This window comes from Coenobita brevimanus, chromosome 45 (assembly GCF_032717465.1).
Source record: "Coenobita brevimanus isolate Jiangsu-jjx chromosome 45, ASM3271746v2, whole genome shotgun sequence".
NCBI classification, from domain to species: Eukaryota; Metazoa; Arthropoda; class Malacostraca; order Decapoda; family Coenobitidae; genus Coenobita; species Coenobita brevimanus.
The window spans coordinates 21,276,312-21,299,385 of NC_136998.1; positions in this window are offsets into that span (position 1 = coordinate 21,276,312).

Genomic DNA, 23,074 nt, shown 5'->3' on the forward strand with positions numbered 1-23,074 from the left:
CGGCCTTACAGGGGCAGATACTTCCCTACGGTTGATGGGTCTACTCGGCCTGACAGAAAGGGGTTGATAAAACAACACTTTAGCTCATTTTCACTGCATTTATTAACAGGATTTTGTTGTGCTGGATTCACTGCTCTTGATGTTACTTAAGTGCGTTCGTTGACGAATGACTTGCGTCGAGCCATGAAACCATCATTGGGAGGGTAAAGAAGTAGGTGTGATGAATCAAGTACTTGGTGGGAATGACTGGAATTTTTGTGGGGACGGTTAGGTTGGGGGAGTAAAGTATTCCGCTGTGAAAAGCCGTGTTGTAAGTATGGTGATTTGAGAGGAGTGTGGGTTTGTTTCAAAATATCCTCTAAGAGTAAAGATGGTGGATTGGCAAGGAAATAGGCGTATGGAACAAAGTAATAGGTAGTGTCAGCTGTTATTATGATAAGCAGTAGGGAGTTGCCATGAGAGTATATCCTGTGAACATGGGTGCTGTCGGATCAATGTTTGATTGCGGTATCAAGATATTCTTTCTTAATGAAAGCTTAGCATTCGGTTGCCGAATACTAATCGCCTGCCAGAATATGCTGTTCGCCAAGTTACAAGCAAGGCCCCCCAGGGAGGAGCCGGGGGTCGGCTCCCCCCGGGGGCCAAAGTGGGCCCGGGGGCAACGCCCCCTTAGGGGGGCCAGGGGACGGGGCCCCTCCCAGGAGGGGGTCGGGGAGTGGGGTCTCCCCGGAGGTGGCTGGGCCTCCCTCGGAAGGGGTGGGGACCCCCCCTGGAGGGGGCTGGAAGGTGGGGGGCCCCCCAGGGGGGACCGGCCAGGGCCCTCGGGGGGGGCAAGGGGTGCCGGCCCCTCTGGGGGAGGCCGGAGGGCGGCGGCCACTCCGGCAGGGGGGGGGGGAGATTTTGGCCGTATATTGATACATTGAAGGTTTCATGTTGATAGCTCAAGCCATTCATGAGATGTAATGAATTGCTAAAGGCGAGACGATAAAAACTAGTTGACCTTTGGCAGCCATTTTGCCTGACCTTGCAATCTTGACCCAGAGTCCCTATTGTCGAACCTAAGCCCAATAATTTTTTGCATTATCTTAGTACTCTGAAGGTTTCATGTTGATAGCTCAAACCGTTCATGAGATATAATGGTGCTAAATGCAGGCGATAAAAACTAGTTGACAGTTCGATGCCATTTTGGTGACCTTGACCTTGACCTTGACCCAGAGTCCCTATTTTCAAACTCCGTGAAAGATTTTGGCCATATATTGATACCCCGAAAGGTATCATGTTGATAGCTCAAGCTGTTCACTTATGATACTAATGGGGAACTCATTTCAAAGCCAAAGGTGGCTGTTGTGTATATATACACAGCACGACTTATCTTGCTCTCGTGTTCCTGAACTCGATTCTTCTGAACTCTCTACACTCTGGCTTCTGGCTTTCCTGTCATTCTCTGACTAAAATATATCTGTGCTGTTTTACTGTATCCCCTAATTCTACTGACTATCAAAAAAATTCTTCGACTATCTTACTTCTACGATGGAACACATTGCTATCCATTTCTCACTTTCTCTGAAATCTCCATTCTAGGAGATTTCAATGTTCACCACCACCTTTGGCTCTCTTTTCCCTTTCACTAATCCACTTGGTGAACAACCCTACATCTTTTCTATCCTTAATGACCTAGAGCAGCTGGTACAGCACCCCTACCCGTAGAATCCCAGACCGCCTTGGAGAGAGCTTCAACATACTTGACCTCTTCCTCACAACAAATCCTTCTGCTTACTCTGTTAATCTTTTCTCTCCGCCATTGGGCTCCACTCACGATCACAACCTTATCACCTTAACCTGTCCATATCACTCAGTGGGCTACTGTGGACCCCTACCAGGGAAACGTGCGTCTGTGGCATTTTGGAACCGCGGGACTGGGAGGCCCTCAGGCAATACTTCTTTTGATTTTCCCCTGGAATGATTATTGCTTCCATGGCCGTGAGCCATCTGAGTGTGCCTTGCACATTACGGAGGATATTCTCTCGGGCATGAAAGCATACATTCCTTTCTCATATCCTTTGACTAATGCAAGAAAGCCTTGGTTTAATGGCACGCTTGTTCTAATAGCATGTCCACAACAAGGAGAGGGCCTACAAAAGGTACTGGAGCCACAGGGCCCACCCTTGAATCACATCATCTTTACATTTCTGCCCGGAATCGTTGCCCTAAGTCTGTTCTTAAAACTCTACTAAAAAATAATTTCATCCATACTAAATGCTCTCAACTCTCCCCACTCAGGAATTCTTCCAGCTCCCTTCTGGCACCTTGCCAAAAATCTTTCTAACAACTTTACTTTCCATCATCCTTCCCTCCTCTTTTCTCTTTTCTACTTTTCTGATGGTTCTGCCCTAGCTATTTTCTCTGTCACTAATACTGATAAAAGCAGATCTCTTCACCACAGAGCTTTCTCCACCAATTCCACCTTAGATGATTTCGGTGCTGTTCCTCATCACTTCCCCCTCTGACTTCCTCATGGCTGACATTAAAATTTCAGCTGATGTATTTCTCAATGCCATCACTGGCCTCAGCTACCTAACAAGGCATATCGGCCTGATGGGGTCCCTCCTGTTGCATTCTCAAGAACTGTGCTTCTGTGCTTACACCCTGCCTAGGCAAACTTCTTTCGCCTTTGTCTGTCCAACTTGTACCTTTCCTTCTTGCTGGAAGTTTGCTCTCATTCAGCCAGTCCCAAGAAGGGTGACCACTCCCAACCCTCCAACTATCCGTCCAATTGCTTTAACGTCCTGTATTTCAAAAGTTTTCGAGTCAATTCTCAATAGAAAAAAGTTTAAGGCATCTTTCCCTATCACAACCTTCTTTCCGATCGTCAGTACAGGTTCCGTCAGGGACGCTTCACTGGCGATCTTCCTCACCTACCTTTCAGACTCCTGGTCATCCTCCTTTCGGGACACGTTGATCAGCGAAAAGCTTTGCCGCTGCACTTGACTTGTCTCAAAGGCTTTCGATCTCGAGTCTGGCATAAATCTTTAATTTCCAAACTGCCCTCCTACGGTTTCTATCCCTTCTGTCTGTGCCTTCATCACCTAGCTTCCTTTCTGAGTCGTTCTATAGCCGCTGTTGTAGAACTGGCCGTCGCTCTTCTCCTAGATCTATCAATCCGTGGTGTTCCTCAAGGGCTCTGTCCTATCACCAACTTCCTCTTCCTTTTATTCATCAATGATCTAAGCTGTACATCCTAACCCTATCCCACTCACTTATGCTGATGACTCCACCCTTCACCTTTCCATTTGGTTCCCGCAACGCCCATCTCAACAGTTACTTCAACAAACAAGTGATGAGGCTATGGCACACCCTAATGTCTGAGCTTGAGCTCGTATCTCTGACTGACTTAAAAATAATATGGTTGTTTTTAATGCATCTAAGACTCAGTTCTTACACCTATCAACCCAACAAAATCTTCCGCAGAGTATACCCACTAATGTTTAATAATATTCAGCTTAATCCTGCAATTCATCCTTGAACATGCTTGAGGGTTTTTCATTTACTCGGGACTTTATCTTGGAAAAGATCATTTTACATCTCTTGTAAAATCTGCTTCCAAGAGATTGGGTGTGCTAAGCCGACTCCACTCTTTCTTTACCCCTGCACAATTGTTGACCTCTATACAGGGGTTTTATCCGCCCCTATGTGGAGTACAACTCTCATGTGTGGGGAGGCTCCCCACATACAGCTCTTCTTAATAGGGTGGAGTCAAAGAGCTTATCGATCTCATTAACTCTCCTCCTCTTACAGACTCCCCTTCCAACCTCCCCCTGTCTCTTCGCCGCACTGTTGCATCTTTATCTCTTTTCTACCTCGCCAATACTTTAATGCCGTCACTGCTCCTCTGAACTGTCAATTGCTTGCATTCCTCCACTCTCTACGACGGGCGCGTAGCACCCGTCTGGCAGCAAACTCTCATCCCTTTTCTGTCCAACTCTGTAATGCAAGAGTTAACCGTTACTCCCAGTCTTTCATTTATGCAACAGGTCAGCTCTGGAACTGTCTCCCTCTGTCTGTATTTCCTGCTGCCTATGATCTCCATTCTTTGAAACGCAGTGTGTCCAGGCATCTCAAAATGATCGGATCTTGAATTTGGCTCTCTATTGTATTTTGTTTTTCTCTTGGAGGGAACTGTTACTGCGGGCTCATGGCCTTTTGTTCCTTCTTCCTCGCATAAACACACACACACACATACACACACACACACACACACACACACACACACACACACACACACACACACACACACACACACACACACACACGCACACATACACACACACACACACACACACACAGAGGCGTGCAAAAAAATTATCGTTCCGCCATTACCAAGGCGGAACGATATCAAGAAGAACTAATAAAAAATGCCCGCAGTGCTCCCAGCGTCTTACAGCGGAGGCAAAATTAGACCAAAGGTATCAAGTGGAGCTTATTATACAGAAACATGTTATTTCTTGGAAGAATAAAACATAAAGCACTAACATGGAACTTTATGTTCTGATTAAAGTGGTGCTGTGTACCTTGATATGCTCGGCGTGAGCCTTGGTAACATTCAGTGATGCTGCAGTCATCTTTCACATCCAACTGTCCCTCCTCGCAACTCGCCGACACTGTAAAAAAAAAAAAAAAAAAAAAATATCTTCTCACCTTATATATCATGCAAGGAAAAGAAACATCTAGGCAAAAACTGAAAAAGAGCTTTTGGTGGATCAGAAAAACCACTTACAAAAGTACACACTTAAAAAACTTATATCATCCTGTCGGAAGGGATGTGTGTACTGATAGGTTATTGGGTAGTGTTATGCTGTGATTAATGGGAACACCTGAGCAAAATATTCAGCTAACCATAAAGCGGGCAACAGTAAACACGGCATGTAAAAGTACAAGTGTGTCTATGATGCACACACTGTCATGTACCGTGGCTTGATTGACGACTAAATTCTAAGTAAAGATTGCTGCCTGGAACATCACGTGCAATCCATTCACAACAACTGCAGTGCTGTGCTATATCTTTCACTCCCAAAGTCGTGCTATGCGTTAACACCTCACTTTTGTACCAGGGAAAAAGCGAACACAAGAGCTAAACCACAAAGAAGGCGTAAAGAACACAACAACTGGACTTAACACAAAATGACTGTTTCTGTGGTGTACATAATAAACACGACTAACTAACAAATTCTAAAAGAGATCATGAAGTACTGTACATATCAAACAATAGGTAGATGAGAGCATGTAGTGTACTTTTGGCCAAGTTTACACCTTTAGCACAGCGTTGCCAATGCTCACCTCTTCCAAGGTCTGGGCTCAGCTGTATCATTGCATGGAGTAGAGAGGGGTGCAGGGGGATGGCTGTTTGTAAACCGTGGTGTGAGCTTGGAGTTGGGGATGGTTTAGGTATAGAGGGAATAAGGACAGTGAAAGGTATTTTTGTCTTTGCGCCTAATATTTGAGGAGAGAATACTAATCATCTGATTCGCATTACCAAATAATATAGTAGCATTGCAAGTTTGTGACAATTGTCAAAAACATTGGGTGTGTCCACCCATTAATAAAAGTATCGGCCATCTTACCTCACGTATCAATCTGAAACATGAACCAAGCTTTGTGGTATTTGGTGCACCCTGTGATAATAAACGTATATATTGTCCTTGGTAATTCTCAAAAATCGAAATCACATAAAATCGTCATACATTGGGTGGTATATTTTTTGAAGCAACATGATAATAGATTCATGTACATCTGCAAAACTCGTTCATTTTTACATCCATCGAACCCCATATGTGCGATACTTTTTTGATGACTGTACATTCGGCAATGAATAAGTTTCGTCACAGTATCACTGTGCAACCCCTCTTTCCCCTCCCCTCACCGACCCAACCCACCACCGACCCAACCCACCACCCATACCTTTCATACAGACACACTCCCATTAGCTCATCTTCCTGTTTTCCTCATGTATTTCCTTTCCATTAAAGTATTATCATATCAATCGTTCAGGTAACATATCTATTATCTCTACAATAATTGTTAGAAGATATCTTTACACAGCTAAAAAGGGCTTACTTTTAGAACAGTGTGAGTTTGAAGGTATATGGATACATTTGACTTTACTTACTTAAGTTACATAGTATAAACCGTGTTTGGAAATGAAAAAAATATATATATATAACTGGACAACGTCTAAGCTTAAACGCCAAGAAGCAGAATGTGTTAAACGATGGTACAGTGCGCACGCATGCAACTGTGCGTGTGTGTGTGTGTGTTTCAGTATTTATTTGATTTTGTCCAAACTCATTGGAAGAGTTGAAAGGTAGTCAAGAAGCAAGCCTATTGGTTTTGGAGCAACGGGTCCATTGTCAAGTACACAGGACTGGGTCAAAGTTTTGCTTAGTTTTATCAGTTTGATCAGTTTTTCTCTGTTTTAGGCTAAACTTGGTGGAAGGGTGGAAGATACGGCAAGAACGATGGTATTAATTTTGAGTGCATTTAGTCAAAGGCCAAGATCACAAGCCAAGGTTAGAGTTCGACTGGTATGTTTCTATGTGAAGAAAATACCTAACAGAGTTTTCATCTGACTTGGCCCACACTCGTAGGAAGTTCTGAGGACCAGCTAAGCAGTTGACTAATCATATTTGGAAGCAGTAGGTCAGTGATCAAGGTTACATGGTTAAGTCAAGTATGATTTTTTTTTTTTCCGATCTGCACCAAAGTAAGAGACAATCTTCTGGAAAAGGCGAGGACAACGGGTTCGATTTGAGAACAATCAGGCAAAAATCAGGGGCATAAGTTAAAGCCTAATTTCAAGGTCACAGAGCAAGGTCAAATCAAATAGCACTAAACCATTTGGAAAAATATAGAAATTTGTTTTGATAATAAAACGTTGAGGGGCAGTGTCACACGGCCAAGTAAAATGTTCAGCCCGTAGACCAATTGGTTGGGTGGGTAATGCATTCAGAGTGCTGCATCTTCTTCATAAATGTAGTATTTATAGAGCTTTTTTAAAAATGCCAAATGCATTGGCAAAGCTTTCGCCAAAATCCCGAAAGGAGGATGACCAGGAGTCTGAAAGCAAGGTGAGAAGCACACCAGTGGATCATCCCTGGCGAAATCTATTCTGACGATCGGAAAGGAGGTTGTGATAGGAAAGTTGTTTTACAATGTTTTCATTAATAATAAATAAGAAACGTTAGAAATACAAGATGTTAAAGCAACTGGGCAATAGTTAGAAGGTTGGGAATGGTCACCCTTCTTTGGGGAAGACTGAATAAGAGCAAACTTCCAGCAAGAAGGAAAGGTGCAAGTTGACGGACAAAAGCAAAAGAATTTCCCAGGCAGAATGTAGGCACAGAACAGGAGGGACCCTATTAGGTCCATATGTCTTCTGAGTATTAGGGCCAATAATGGCAGAAAACACATCAACTGAAGAAATTTTCATGTCAACCATGAGGAAGTCAGAGGGGGGAAGTGATGGAGCAACAGCTCCACAATCGTCTAATGTGGAATTGGAGGAAAAAGTCTGAGTGAAAAGTTCTGCTTTATCAACAGAAGAAACAGCTACAGTGCCATCAGAGCAGAAAAGAGGAGAGAAGGATGAGGAGGTAAAATTGCTAGAAAGGTTTTTGACAAGGTGCCAGAAGGACAGGAAGAATTTGGGTCAGAGTTCATAGCATTTAGTATGATTATATTTTCAGCAGAGTGAAGGACAGACTTAGCACGATTCTCGGCAGAAACATAGGAGAGATGAGATTAAGGGTTGGGTCGGTTTTGATTCCTTTTATAGTCATTCTCCTTGTGCACAGGATTAGAATATGCATGATTAAACCAATGTTTTTTTCCATTAGTCACAGGATAAGAAAAAGAAAAATATGTTTCTATGACTCAGAGAATAACATCCATAATGCGCAAGAGACACTCAGATGTCTCTCGGTCATGGAATCAATAATCATCCCAGGGAAAATCAGTGATGTACTGCCTGTGGGCCTTCCGATCAGCAACTCAAAGGGTCACAGCCACTACCTCCTGGGAGGTTCCACAGGCCTTACTGGAGTGGTAGGACAGATATGGAGAGAAAAAATTAAGCAGAAGGATTAGCTGCATGGAAAAGGTCAAGTGTGTTGAAACTCTCAAAGGCAGTCAAGGATATGGGTAGGGTGCTATATTTGACCAGGAGGATCACTGAAAGGAGATGAGAGCCAAAGGTGGTGGTGAAATTAAAATCACCTAAAATGGAGATTTCAGTGAAAGGAGAAATTGATAGGAAATGTTCCATCTTAGAAGGATGATAGTCAAAAAAATTTTCATAGTCAGTGGAACCAGGGAATAGGTGCACACCACAGATATGTATGGTCAGAGAATGACAGAATAGCCGAGGCCAAAGAGTAGATATTTCAGAAGATTCAAGTTCAAGAACACGAGAGCAATATGTGTTATTGTGTACATATACACAACAGTGACATTTGCTATGAAGTGAGTATAGAGAAAGTAGGAGGATAAAGAGAAGGGTTTACTATCAGTCGCCTCAGACAAATGTGTCTCAGTGAGGAAGTGAAGGTGATGTTTAGAGGAGAAGTGGTGTTCAACAGACGGAAATTTGAGGAAAGGCCATGAATATTGTAGGAACGAAGAAGTGAGTGAGACAGTGATTCTAAGCATCTACCTTGGCCGTGACTGGGACAGGGACGCATGGTGGGAGCTTTTATTCCCCACCCCAACCCCCGCGGGGACTCCGAGGCAGGATGTTGAGATACCATTTCTTTATTTTGAATAGGGTGTATGGTGTGTAATGTGCCTGTAGTTTGATGTTGACAGTTAAAAGAGGTTGTATGGAAGAGCATGCTAGCCTACTCTCTGTTACCGAAACACTGTAAAAGTTCAGCACTGGGGGTTGGTCAGAAACTAGTCGTGAGGGCTGATGAAACGGGAGCTCCAGCTCTCCCTGTCATCAGCTTTCCATTCACCTTGGTAGTACCTCCCTGTTCGGCTGGTGCTACAGAATTATACTACAGAATAATATCAAGTAGTTTCTTCCTAGCGGAAGAAACTATTGAGCATTATCATTGACCATTTTTTTTTCCAAATGAGTAATGAATCAGTCACTAAACGGGAGTAAATACTTATTTTATTACCACCTACTGACCGGATCGACATTTTCTACGAGGAAGAAGTAAATCATAAAATATAAAGTTCAAACTATGAGTCGCTTCTCTCATACAATAAAAACAAGATCCAGTAGTGTAACTGGACTTCGTCGTTTTGACTAAAGAATAATGCCTCTCTCTCTCTCTCTCTCTCTCTCTCTCTCTCTCTCTCTCTCTCTCTCTCTCTCTCTCTCTCTCTTTGATCACTGGGTTTCCCTTTCTCTCTGTGGTAATGAAGTGTAACTGGGGTCGCCGGAACTGATAAAATTAGTGTTCTGGATAGAGACTTAGTTAATAGCTTTCATAATCGTGCTAATTTTTCAGTAAAAATATATTATACAATCATGGGAATTGCAAAATAACGATCACTCCTGGGCAGCATTCTACCTGCATTCGTCTATCATTACAACAAGCTCATAGGCCCTGTAGTTACATATTCTAATGATTATTTGTACCATATTTCTAAAGCAAGTTTTTTTTTCAGATATTTCAGTCTTCATAATACTCAGCTGGTCATCTGGTCATGGGTCTTTCCCTGCCTCTTTAAATACAACGGGTATAGGAATCTCAATATGAATGTCTTGATTTACATCATTCATTTCTTTAGCTTCTTCTGGAGGACAACTAGTGTAATGCTCTCAGTTTGGATTATATTTATTTCTCAACTCTCTGTCTGTCTGTCTGTCTGTCTCTGTCTGTCTGTCTGTCTGTCTGTCTGTCGCTCTCTCTCTCTCTCTCTCTCTCTCTCTCTCTCTCTCTCTATATATATATATATATATATATATATATATATATATATATATATATATATATATTTATTTTGTGTGTGTGTGTGTGTGTGTGTGTGCATCTTCGAATCCTAACCCGTCAGGAGCTTCGGAACCTTGGGCTAGGTTACTTAGTCCCTGTATTTAAGGCGAGGATGACAGACCAGTCTCGGGGGACTTTGATGCATGGTCGTGAAGAGGGTAGACGTGTTTTTCTCTGCGCTCTTCTCTAGTTTTCAGGGCTGCCTTACCGGCATTAGCTTCTTTTTTTTCACCCTTCTGGTGACGTTTAGGTTTAGCTAGTACTCAGTTACCTCCCCTCCCTGTTAGTCTTGAACAGTAGGTGTCTGTTCAAATAAACTGAGTTTACCTTTGCTTATCGCCCACGGAGGGTCCCCCCCACTGATCGCTCTGGGGCGTGAAGAAACACGGTCGGGCCTCCCTGGAGTGGTTTGAGAGGGCAACCTCAGACTTAGGTGTGTGGTCCCCGGCTGTTTGTCCTTTGCTTGTTTTCTCTCCTTCTTCCCACTTCCCCCGCTAGGGGGGAGTGGTACTATGGAGGACGCCCCTACTGCCTCTCCCCCCCTCAGGGGGGGAGGTGGTCCTGACCGACCCCTGACCGATCAACGGACTGACAGCCCCCAGACAGAACGGCCCCAGACTCGATTGCCTCTAGACATAAATGTTAAAAATGCTGAATTTGTAATTATCCATGCTCTAGGTTCCACTCCCTTGAGCAGTCTCAATCCCTTCATGATTAAGAAGGTTATTGATGGCTGTGCTGGGGAGGTGGAACAAGTGAAAAAACTTGTGAATGGAGACCTCCTTGTTAAGACATGTAATTCCTCCCAAGTTAAGGACTTGTTAAAGCTGCGCAAATTCCACTGCTATGATGTCGAGGCCAAGATCCCAACATCCATGAATTCCTGCAAGGGGGTTATCACTTGCAGGGATCTCATGGTGATGAGTGAGGAAGACATCATAGAGGAACTTGCTCAGCAAGATGTCATCGATGCCCGGTTTATAACTAGATTTTCCGAAGGCATAAAGACGAAGACGGCCACCATTGTTTTGACTTTCGGCAAAGTTTCACTCCCGGCACATATCAAAGTTGGCTATGAAATTGTTAATGTCAGACCTTATATCCCCAACCCACTCCGTTGCATGAAGTGTCAATTATATGGGCACATTGCTAAGAATTGTCGGGCTTCACAGTCAGTGTGTGGCAAATGTGCAACACAGGGTCACGATGCTGAGCAACTGCACATCAGAGACTATCTGTTGCTTCCACTGTAAGGGTGCTCACTCCACTTCCTCTAGGGATTGTCCCAAGTGGAAGGAGGAGAAAGAGGTCTGCACGGTGAAGGCAACTGAGGGTGTCTCCTACTATGAAGCAAGGAAAAAGGTGAAGCAGTTGCATGCAACTCCCAAGCCGAATAGGTCCTATGTTTCGGCGGTGATGTCCCGTCCCATGATGTGCTCTGCTGGGACACAGACTGACCCTGACCCGGTTCCTCTTGTCACACATTCTACCTCTCCATCTCAGCCTCCTGTCCAATCCACCTCTCAAACTGACACCCCTGTTACAACTTCCTACTCTCAGGCTGCTGCTGCTTCTCAGTCAGCCAAGCCTAAAACGAAGCCTGACAACTCTTGTAAGAGTAATATGACCACCCTCACAAAACAGTCTCGTCCTCATGTACTTCCTGCTCCTGGCCCAGCGAGGGAGAGAAAGGGTAGCTCTTCCTTGGTGGAATCTGGGACCCTCGTTATTAATGAAAATATGGAGGTTTCAAATAAGCAAGCACCGGGATAGGTCCGCCGGTAGTCGCTCGCCTGCTGGCGGGCGGCAAAAAAAGCCTAAACACACTGGCCCCCAACGTAAATCTTAAACCGTCGCTTTCACTGTATTACAGTGGACTTGTAGAGGTATTGGGAATAAGTTACACAGATATAGCAATCTTGCTCTCAATACACAGGCCAGACGTTGTTTGTTTACAGGAGACGCGCCTGGAGGATCATCCTGATCCTCCACAGTTCAAACACTACCACTCGTATAGAAGATATGAAGGTCACGGAGTTGCCATTTACACACACAAATCACACCCACAAACGGAAGTGATTCTAAATTCTACTCTGGAAGCGGTCGCGTGCAGAGTAAAATTTAATAACACGTATCTGTCTATTTGCTCTCTGTACTGTCCTCCACATGGCCCCATTGATAGTGATGCTTTAAATTCACTAGTGGAACATCTGCCTGGAAATAAGTTAGTGTTGGGCGATTTTAACGCCCATCACTATCAATGGGGTAGCTTGAGGATTGATGGTCGTGGGGAGCAAGTAGCCGACCTAATACTACAGTCCAACCTCTGTCTTCTGAACGATGGTAGAGCGACTCGTGTAGATGATCGTACTGGTAACTTTTCGGCCATTGACTTATCTTTGGCCTCCCCTGGTATACATCAAGATCTCTCATGGGACCCTTACGACGACTCCTTGGGAAGTGATCATTTACCCATCTGTCTTTCTTATACACGCGACATCATTTCGGACCCTCCACCTCCAAAATTTAACTATAAGAAAGCAGATTGGGGATCCTTCTCAAGGATCGCCAATTTAGATATATCTGGGGAGACCATAGATGTTAAGGTCGAAAATATAACCCAATCCATATTACACGCAGCTGAGGCTGCTATTCCCAAGACTTCTACAGTTCATGCGAAGCATAGAGCACATTGGTGGACGCCGGATTGCCGACAAGCATTAAGAAAACGCAATAGGAGATACAGGATTTTTGATAGTCAGCCCACTGAGAAAAATTTTATTGCATACAAACAGGCACGGGCTGAGGCAAGGAGAATAATAAGAAGGGCCAAACGTGACTCCTGGCGGTCCTTTGTGTCCACGGTGACTCGTACAACACCATTACATAAAGTCTGGTCCACTATAAGATTATTAAATAATAAACGCCCATACTTCCCTGTCACAACCTTGCAGGTGAATAACACCACCTATGACGAGCCCGTGGACGTTGCTAACATCCTCGCCAGGAGTTTTTCTCATGTAAGTAGCTCAGCCAATTATGACCCGCGTTTCCAACATCATAAACGCACGGCTGAGCTACAGATATTAGACTTTGCCACAGAAGACGTAAACCCCCGTACAACCAAGAGTTTACGTTAGATGAACTGCTCCTTGCCCTTAAATCCTGTAAAGACACCAGCCCTGGACCAGACACCATCACGTACGGTATGATCCAGCATCTTAATCAGGACAACCTGATTAAGATGTTAGGATTGTACAATGAGATTTGGGCGTCTCGAACGTTCCCAAACTCATGGCACTTTGCGCACGTCATACCGATACCCAAAGAGGCTGGTCGTCTTATGAATCCCACTTCATTTCGTCCTATTGTGTTGACTTCTTGTCTATGTAAGGTCATGGAACGAATGGTTAACAATAGGCTTCTTTTTGTTTTAGAGTCGAAGAATTTGTTAAATGATCAACAATGTGGCTTCCGTAAATACAGAAGTTCACTAGATCATTTAATGAATTTGGAGCATTGTATTGCAGAGGCATTTGCCAATAAAGAATTCATGATAGGGGTGTTCTTGGACATCCATAAAGCCTATGACATGACCTGGCGACACGGTATACTAATGAAGCTCTATACTTATGGTTTAAGAGGAAATTTACCTGTTTTTATTTCAAATTTCTTAAGGGACAGAACTTTCTCTGTCAAATTGCCCCGTAACGTAACATCGGATATATTTATCCAGGAAAACGGGGTGCCACAGGGAAGTGTGCTTAGTCCTACTTTATTTAGTATTATGATCAATGATATTCTGTCATCAGCTCCCATCCCGAGGAATCTTAAATACTCACTCTACGCTGACGATTGTGCAATATGGCACTCTTCCCGTAATGCACAATTTTCGGCTGGGCGGATTCAAGCAGCCCTTGACTCCGTCCACCAATGGGCCTTGCAGTGGGGATTTAAGTTTTCCGTACGTAAGTGTGCCGCTATAGTTTTCACTAATCGTAACGTACCTAATTTGTGCTTAACTTTGGATAATCAGGCGGTACCTTTTCAAAATTCTGTAAAATTTTTAGGAATACATTTTGATCGTAGAATGAATTTTAAACTTCACGTTAATACTTTGCTTGCTCGTTGTGATAAACCGTTAAATGTCCTCAAGTACCTAGCGGGTACTACCTGGGGTGCCGACAGAAAATCTTTATTAATGGTGTATAAGTCCCTTATTCGATCAAAGCTAGACTATGGCGCACAGGTGTATGGCTCGGCATCTGATGCCACGCTGAAAGGATTGGATGTGTTACAGAATAAATGTTTGCGAATGTGTCTTGGAGCTGTCCGGTGTACCCGTGTGGCTCGTATGGAAGTGGAGGCGAATGTGCCTCCCTCCGTATTCGCCGTGACCACCTGGCCTTGTCCTACGGCATAAGGACGTTAAGAAAAAGTAATATCGGCAATGTGGCCTGTACCCCCCTGCGTCAATACCACCACCTTCTACGGGGGGTGCGTCGGCCACTTGCCGCTCGCCTCCACTTACTGACTCAGGAGCTTGATGTGGACCCCAGTGACTGTGACAAGTTGGTGCTTAAAAATATAGCGCCTTGGGAGCCACCCGGCTTTACAGTCGATGTTACATGGCTCCCAGCACCAAAGGCCAAGGCGCCGGAGGCGGAGGTCCACCACTTGTTTCGTAACATCATTGTTCGTCACTTGGGGTCCCATCAATTGTACACCGACGGCTCCAAGTCGAGTGAATGTGTGGGTGCAAGTGTGTGGTCGACTGAATGTGCCCTCAGGTATCGGTTGCCGACTCATACATCTGTGTTTACTTCAGAACTTTTTGCTATTGACAAAGCCATAGACTATGCTCTCAATTCTAGACATGACTCATTTGTCATATTTTCAGATTCAAAATCAGCCCTTCAGGCAATTGCATCTTGCACTACGGACTCTCACGAGATCCAGGGCCGCATCGTTAATAAGTTGCATTCATGCAACAAGTCATTCACGCTGATCTGGGTGCCTGGTCATTGTCGTATCTACGGCAATGAGCAGGCTGACTTACTTGCAAAGTCGGCTGTAGAGCTCGAGGAGACTTGGGACGTTCCTCGTGATCTACGGTCGAGTCTATCTCTCGGAAAGAAATCAATAAATCTTCTGTGGCAAGGTCAGTGGACCAGACTAAATATTCCAACTTGTAAGCCGTACCTGGGCGACTGGGACACTGCCAACCGTCCCAGTCGCCTAGAAGAAAAAGTGTTGGCACGGTTACGGCTTAATGCCACCATTGTAACCCACATAAAACCGTATATGGAAAGACGCTTCCCACCGCACTGTGACATCTGTAATGCGGTGTTATCTATTAGTCATATCATCCTGCGCTGTCGGCGATTTATTCGTGAACGTGCTTCACTTATAAATTACTGCGGCGCAGTAGACGTCCCCTTCACCCTTTCCACCATCCTGGGTGATGAGGACATTGTTATGACTGATAAATTGATGGCTTTCTTGAGAGAGACCGGACTGATCAGAGTGATGTGACTTTTTTACTGCGTGGTTATGGTTTTTATGAACAGTAAATGTGTATATATTGTAATATTAATTAGGGTTGACAGTTGACATATTTTAAATAGTTCCTCCTCCCACCGATCTATTTCTAATATAGATGTCCCCTACATTAAGCCAAGTTCCTCGCCTGACAGTCACCAGATGATGAGTGCAAGTGTGCAATATAGGAAGGTATTGGGCACTTGCAGTCGATGGTGGTCTGCTGGGCGAGGTTCTTCACTTTTGTACAAATTATGTAAATACATTATATTATCTTGCTTAAGTTATTCTAATTAGGGACGACACCTGACGTATATGGAAATGTTCCTGACTCGTGTGGTTCCCTTTCATATATTGATGTCCCCTATATTAGGTTGTGCCTCGACTGACAGTCACCAGGTGATGAGTGCAGGTATGTAATGTAGAAAGGCATTACATATCTGCAGTCGATGGTGTTCTGTTAGTCGAGGTATTTTTACCATTAGTGTAGGTCTAGCTATTTGTCTCTGTAGGATTTAGTATAGGTTAGCGATTTGTCTGTTAGGTGATTAGTTTTAGGGTCTTTAGATTAGTTTTCCTTTATAATATAAGGTAAAAAAAAAAAAAAAAAAACCAAGAAAAAAATTAAAAAAATAAAAATACAAAAAAAAACTTAAAATAAATAAGATTAAAATTATTATATATATATGTACGTTTGCATGAAAGTGTGTCTGTATGTATGCATGGAAGTGTGTGTGTGTGTGTGTGTGTGTGTGTGTATGTATGTATATATATATGTTTGTATATATATGTATATATGTTTAAATGTATATACATATATATATATGTATACACGGCCTTAATGACCAGGGGCTTCGGCCCCAATGGTTGATAGGCCGGGAAAAAAAAAAAAAAAAAAAAGTCTCGGAGGACTTTGATGGATGGTTGCGAAGAGTGAGGACGTGTTTCTGAGCTCTCGTCTAGCTGCAGGGTTGCCTCACCGGCCTTAGCTTTTTGTTTTCCTCGCCACTAGGGCGTTTTTCAATAAAGTTAGGTTAGCTAGATCTCATTTTCCTCCCTGGCCTTAGTAGATATAGTAAGTGTCTATATCTGTTTCCTGAGATTGCCTTTGCTTACTCACCTCTGGAGTGTACCCCCCACTGATCGCTCTGGGGTGTGAGTTATACACGGGCGCGTCCTCCCGAGAGTGGTTTGAGAGGGTAATCTCAGACTAGGTGTTTTTTCCCCGGGCAATTTATCCCTTGGTTGTTTTTCTCTTTCTTCCCACTTCCCCCTTACGGGGGAAGTGGTAGCTATGATGGACCCCCCTACTGCCTCCTCCCCCTTCAGGGGGGGAGGTAGTCCTGACGACACTCCTACCGTTACTGACCGGCCCCAGACTGACGGACGCCAGACTCGTTCCCCGCTTGACATCCCTGTACATAACGCGACCTTTGTAACTCTTCATGCGCTAGGTTCTACTCCCCTGTCCAGACTCAATCCCTTCATTGTCAAGAAGGTGATTGACCACTGTGCGGGAGAGGTGGAACAAGTTAAAAAACTTGGAAATGGAGACCTCCTAGTAAAGACATTCAATTCTGCTCAGGTGAAAGACTTGCTAAAGCTGCGTAAGTTTCACTGTCATGATATCGAGGCCAAGATCCCAACATCCATGAATTCCTGCAAGGGTGTTATCACTTGCAGGGATCTCATGGTGATGAGTGAGGAAGAAATCATACAGGAACTTGCTCATCAGGATGTAATTGAGGCCAAATTCATCACTCGTTATCAGGAAGGTGTAAGGACGAAGACAGCCACAGTTATCCTCACTTTTGGCAAAGTTTTGCTACCTACAAATGTCAAAGTAGGATATGAAATTGTAAATGTAAGACCGTACATCCCGAATCCCCTTCGTTGTTCAAAATGTCAGCTCTATGGACATCATGAAAAGGCTTGTCGGGCTTCCAACATCGTGTGTGGCAAGTGTGCGGCTGTAGGTCACTCTGCTGACAACTGTACATCCGAGACTGAGTGCTGCTTTCACTGTAAGGATGCTCACTCCACTTCCTCGAGGGTTTGTCCCAAGTGGAAGGAGGAGAAAGAGGTCTGCACAGTGAAAGCGACTGAGGGCATATCCTTTTACGATGCTAGGAAGAAGGTGAAGGAGTTGCATGCAACTCCCAAGCCTAATGTCTCCTATGCATCGGCGGTTGTGTCCTGTCCCGTGATGTGCACTGTGGAGACACAGACTGACCTTACCTTCGCTCCACATGCCACATGCCCTACCTCTAAGTCTAGACCCCCTGTACGTTCCAACTCTCTTACAGACATCCCTGTCGCCACTTCTTACTCTCAGGCTGCCGCTGCTCCTTCGCAGTCGGTGCGGCAAAAATCGAAGCCCGACAAGTCTGATAAGATTAATCTGACCACCCTCACAAAACAGTCTCGTCCTCACGTTCTTCCAGTTCCCACTCCAGCGAGGGAGAGGAAGGTTAGCTCTTCCTCGGGGGAGTCTGGGAACCTCTTAATTGACGATAATATGGAGGTTTCCATGAACAAGCACCGGGATAGGTCCCCCGGTAGTCGCTCGCCTTCTGGCGGGCGACAAAAAAAGACGAAGCACACTGGCCCCCAACGAAAATCTTAAACCGCCGCATTCACCCTATTACAGTGGAATTGTAGAGGTATTGGGAATAAGTTACAAAATATAGCAATCTTGCTTTCTATACACAGGCCAGACGTTGTTTGTTTACAGGAGACGCGCCTGGAGGATCATCCTGATCCTCCACAGTTCAAACACTACCACTCGTATAGAAGATATGAAGGTCACGGAGTTGCCATTTACACACACAAATCACACCCACAAACGGAAGTGATTCTAAATTCTACTCTGGAAGCTGTCGCGTGCAGAGTAAAATTTAATAACACGTATCTGTCTATTTGCTCTCTGTACTGTCCTCCACATGGCCCCATTGATAGTGATGCTTTAAATTCACTAGTGGAACATCTGCCTGGAAATAAGTTAGTGTTGGGCGATTTTAACGCCCATCACTATCAATGGGGTAGCTTGAGGATTGATGGTCGTGGGAAGCAAGTAGCCGACCTAATACTACAGTCCAACCTCTGTCTTCTGAACGATGGTAGAGCGACTCGTGTAGATGATCGTACTGGTAACTTTTCGGCCATTGACTTATCTTTGGCCTCCCCTGGTATACATCAAGATCTCTCATGGGACCCTTACGACGACTCCTTGGGAAGTGATCATTTACCCATCTGTCTTTCTTATACACGCGACATCATTTCGGACCCTCCACCTCCAAAATTTAACTATAAGAAAGCAGATTGGGGATCCTTCTCAAGGATCGCCAATTTAGATATATCTGGGGAGACCATAGATGTTAAAGTCGAAAATATAACCCAATCCATATTACACGCAGCTGAGGCTGCTATTCCCAAGACTTCTACAGTTCATGCGAAGCATAGAGCACATTGGTGGACGCCGGATTGCCGACAAGCATTAAGAAAACGCAATAGGAGATACAGGATTTTTGATAGTCAGCCCACTGAGGAAAATTTTATTGCATACAAACAGGCACGGGCTGAGGCAAGGAGAATAATAAGAAGGGCCAAACGTGACTCCTGGCGGTCCTTTGTGTCCACGGTGACTCGTACAACACCATTACGTAAAGTCTGGTCCACCATAAGAATATTAAATAATAAAGGCCCATATTTCCCCATTACCACCTTGCAAGTAAATAATAACATCTATGACGAGCCCGTGGACGTTGCTAACATCCTCGCCAGGAGTTTTTCTCATGTAAGTAGCTCAGCCAATTATGACCCGCGTTTCCAACATCATAAACGCACGGCTGAGCTACAGATATTAGACTTTGCCACAGAAGACGTAAACTCCCGTACAACCAAGAGTTTACGCTAGATGAACTGCTCCTTGCCCTTAAATCCTGTAAAGACACCAGCCCTGGACCAGACACCATCACGTACGGTATGATCCAGCATCTTAATCAGGACAACCTGATTAAGATGTTAGCATTGTACAATGAGATTTGGGCGTCTCGAACGTTCCCAAACTCATGGCACTTTGCGCACGTCATACCGATACCCAAAGAGGCTGGTCGTCTTATGAATCCCACTTCATTTCGTCCTATTGTGTTGACTTCTTGTCTATGTAAGGTCATGGAACGAATGGTTAACAATAGGCTTCTTTTTGTTTTAGAGTCGAAGAATTTGTTAAATGATCAACAATGTGGCTTCCGTAAATACAGAAGTTCACTAGATCATTTAATGAATTTGGAGCATTGTATTGCAGAGGCATTTGCCAATAAAGAATTCATGATAGGGGTGTTCTTGGACATCCATAAAGCCTATGACATGACCTGGCGACACGGTATACTAATGAAGCTCTATGCTTATGGTTTAAGAGGAAATTTGCCTGTTTTTATTTCAAATTTCTTAAGGGACAGAACTTTCTCTGTCAAATTGCCCCGTAACGTAACATCGGATATATTTATCCAGGAAAACGGGGTGCCACAGGGAAGTGTGCTTAGTCCTACCTTATTTAGTATTATGATCAATGATATTCTGTCATCAGCTCCCATCCCGAGGAATCTTAAATACTCACTCTACGCTGACGATTGTGCAATATGGCACTCTTCCCGTAATGCACAATTTTCGGCTGGGCGGATTCAAGCAGCCCTTGACTCCGTCCACCAATGGGCCTTGCAGTGGGGATTTAAGTTTTCCGTCCGTAAGTGTGCCGCTATAGTTTTCACTAATCGTAACGTACCTAATTTGTGCTTAACTTTGGATAATCAGGCGGTACCTTTTCAAAATTCTGTAAAATTTTTAGGAATACATTTTGATCGTAGAATGAATTTTAAACTTCACGTTAATACTTTGCTTGCTCGTTGTGATAAACCGTTAAATGTCCTCAAGTACCTAGCGGGTACTACCTGGGGTGCCGACAGAAAATCTTTATTAATGGTGTATAAGTCCCTTATTCGATCGAAGCTAGACTATGGCGCACAGGTGTATGGCTCGGCATCCGATGCCACTCTGAAAGGATTGGATGTGTTACAGAATAAATGTTTGCGAATGTGTCTTGGAGCTGTCCGGTGTACCCGTGTAGCTCGTATGGAAGTGGAGGCGAATGTGCCTCCCCTCCGTATTCGCCGTGACCACCTGGCGTTGTCCTACGGCATAAGGACATTAAGAAAAAGTAATATCGGCAATGTGGCCTGTACCCCCCTGCGTCAATACCACCACCTTCTGCGGGGGGTGCGTCGGCCACTTGCCACTCGCCTCCACTTACTGACTCAGGAGCTTGATGTGGACCCCAGTGACTGTGACAAGTTGGTGCTTAAAAATATAGCGCCTTGGGAGCCACCTGGCTTTACAGTCGATGTTACATGGCTCCCAGCACCAAAGGCCAAGGCGCCGGAGGCGGAGGTCCACCACTTGTTTCGTAACATCATTGTTCGTCACTTGGGGTCCCATCAATTGTACACCGACGGCTCCAAGTCGAGTGAATGTGTGGGTGCAAGTGTGTGGTCGACTGAATGTGCCCTCAGGTATCGGTTGCCGACTCATACATCTGTGTTTACTTCAGAACTTTTGCTATTGACAAAGCCATAGACTATGCTCTCAATTCTAGACATGACTCATTTGTCATATTTTCAGATTCAAAATCAGCCCTTCAGGCAATTGCATCTTGCACTACGGACTCTCACGAGATCCAGGGCCGCATCGTTAATAAGTTGCATTCATGCAACAAGTCATTCACGCTGATCTGGGTGCCTGGTCATTGTCGTATCTACGGTAATGAGCAGGCTGACTTATTTGCAAAGTCGGCTGTAGAGCTCAAGGAGACTTGGGACGTTCCTCGTGATCTACTGTATGGTCGAGTTTCTCTCTCGGAAAGAAATCAATAAATCATCTGTGGCAAGGTCAGTGGACCAGTCTCAATATTCCAACATGTAAGTCGTACCCAACTGGGATACTGCCAACCGTCCCAGTCGCCTGGGAGAAAAAGTGTTGGAACGATTACGGCTTAATGCCACCATAAAAACACACATGAAACCATACATGGAAAGACTATTTCCACTGCACTGTGACATCTGTGATGTGGTGTTATCTATCAGTCATATCATCCTGCGCTGTCGGCGATTTATTCGTGAACGTGCTTCACTTATAAATTACTGCGGTGCAGCAGACGTCCCCTTCACCCTTTCCACCATCCTGGGTGATGGGGACATTGTTATGACTGATAAATTGATGGCTTTCTTGAGAGAGACCGGACTGATCAGAGTGATGTGACTTTTTTACTGTGTGGTTGTGGTTTTTATCAACAGTAAATATGTATATATTGTAATATTAATTAGGGTTGACAGTTGACATATTTGAAATAGTTCCTCCTCCCACTGATCTATTTCTAATATAGATGTCCCTTACATTAAACCCCGTTCCTCGACTAACAGTCACCAGCTGATGAGTGCAAATGTGCAATATAGAAAGGTATTGGGCACTTGCAGTCGATGGTGGTCTGCTGGCCGAGGTTCTTCACTTTTTGTACAAATTATGTAAATACATTATACCATCTTGCTTAAGTTATTCTAATTAGGGCCGACAGCTGACGTATATGGAAATGTTCCTGACTCGTCTGGTTCCCTTTCATATATTGATGTCCCCTATATTAGGTTGTGCCTCGACTGACAGTCATCAGGTGATGAGTGCAGGTATGTAATGTAGAAAAGCATTACATATCTGCAGTCGATGGTGTTCTCTTGGTCGAGGCTTTTTGAATATTAGTGTAGGCCTAGTTATTTGTCTCTTAGGATTTAGTATAGGTTAGCGATTTGTCTGTTAGGTGGTTAGTTTTAGGGTCTTTAAATTAGGTATTTTGTTTATAAGTAATATAAGGTTAAAAATATAAAAAATAAATAAAAATAATAAAAATAAAACTACAAAAAAATAATAAAATAAAAATTATTATATATATATGTACGTGTGCATGAAAGTGTGTATGTTCATATGCATGGATGTGTGTATGTATGTATGTATGTATATATATATGTTTGTATATATATGTATATATGTGTCAATATATATACATATATATATATTTGCCTTAATGACCAGAGGCTTCGGCCTCAATGGTCGATAGGCAAAAAAAAAAAAAAAAAAAAAAAAAAAAAAAAAAAAAAAAAAAAAAACAGTCTCGGACTTTGATGGATGGTTGCGAAGAGTGAGGACGTGTTTCTGAGCTCTCGTCTAGCTGCAGGGTTGCCTCACCGGCCTTAGCTTTTTGTTTTCCTCGCCACTAGGGCGTTTTTCAATAAAGTTAGGTTAGCTAGATCTCATTTTCCTCCCTGGCCTTAGTAGATATAGTAAGTGTCTATATCTGTTTCCTGAGATTGCCTTTGCTTACTCACCTCTGGAGTGTACCCCCCACTGATCGCTCTGGGGTGTGAGTTATACACGGGCGCGTCCTCCCGAGAGTGGTTTGAGAGGGTAATCTCAGACTAGGTGTTTTTCCCCGGGCA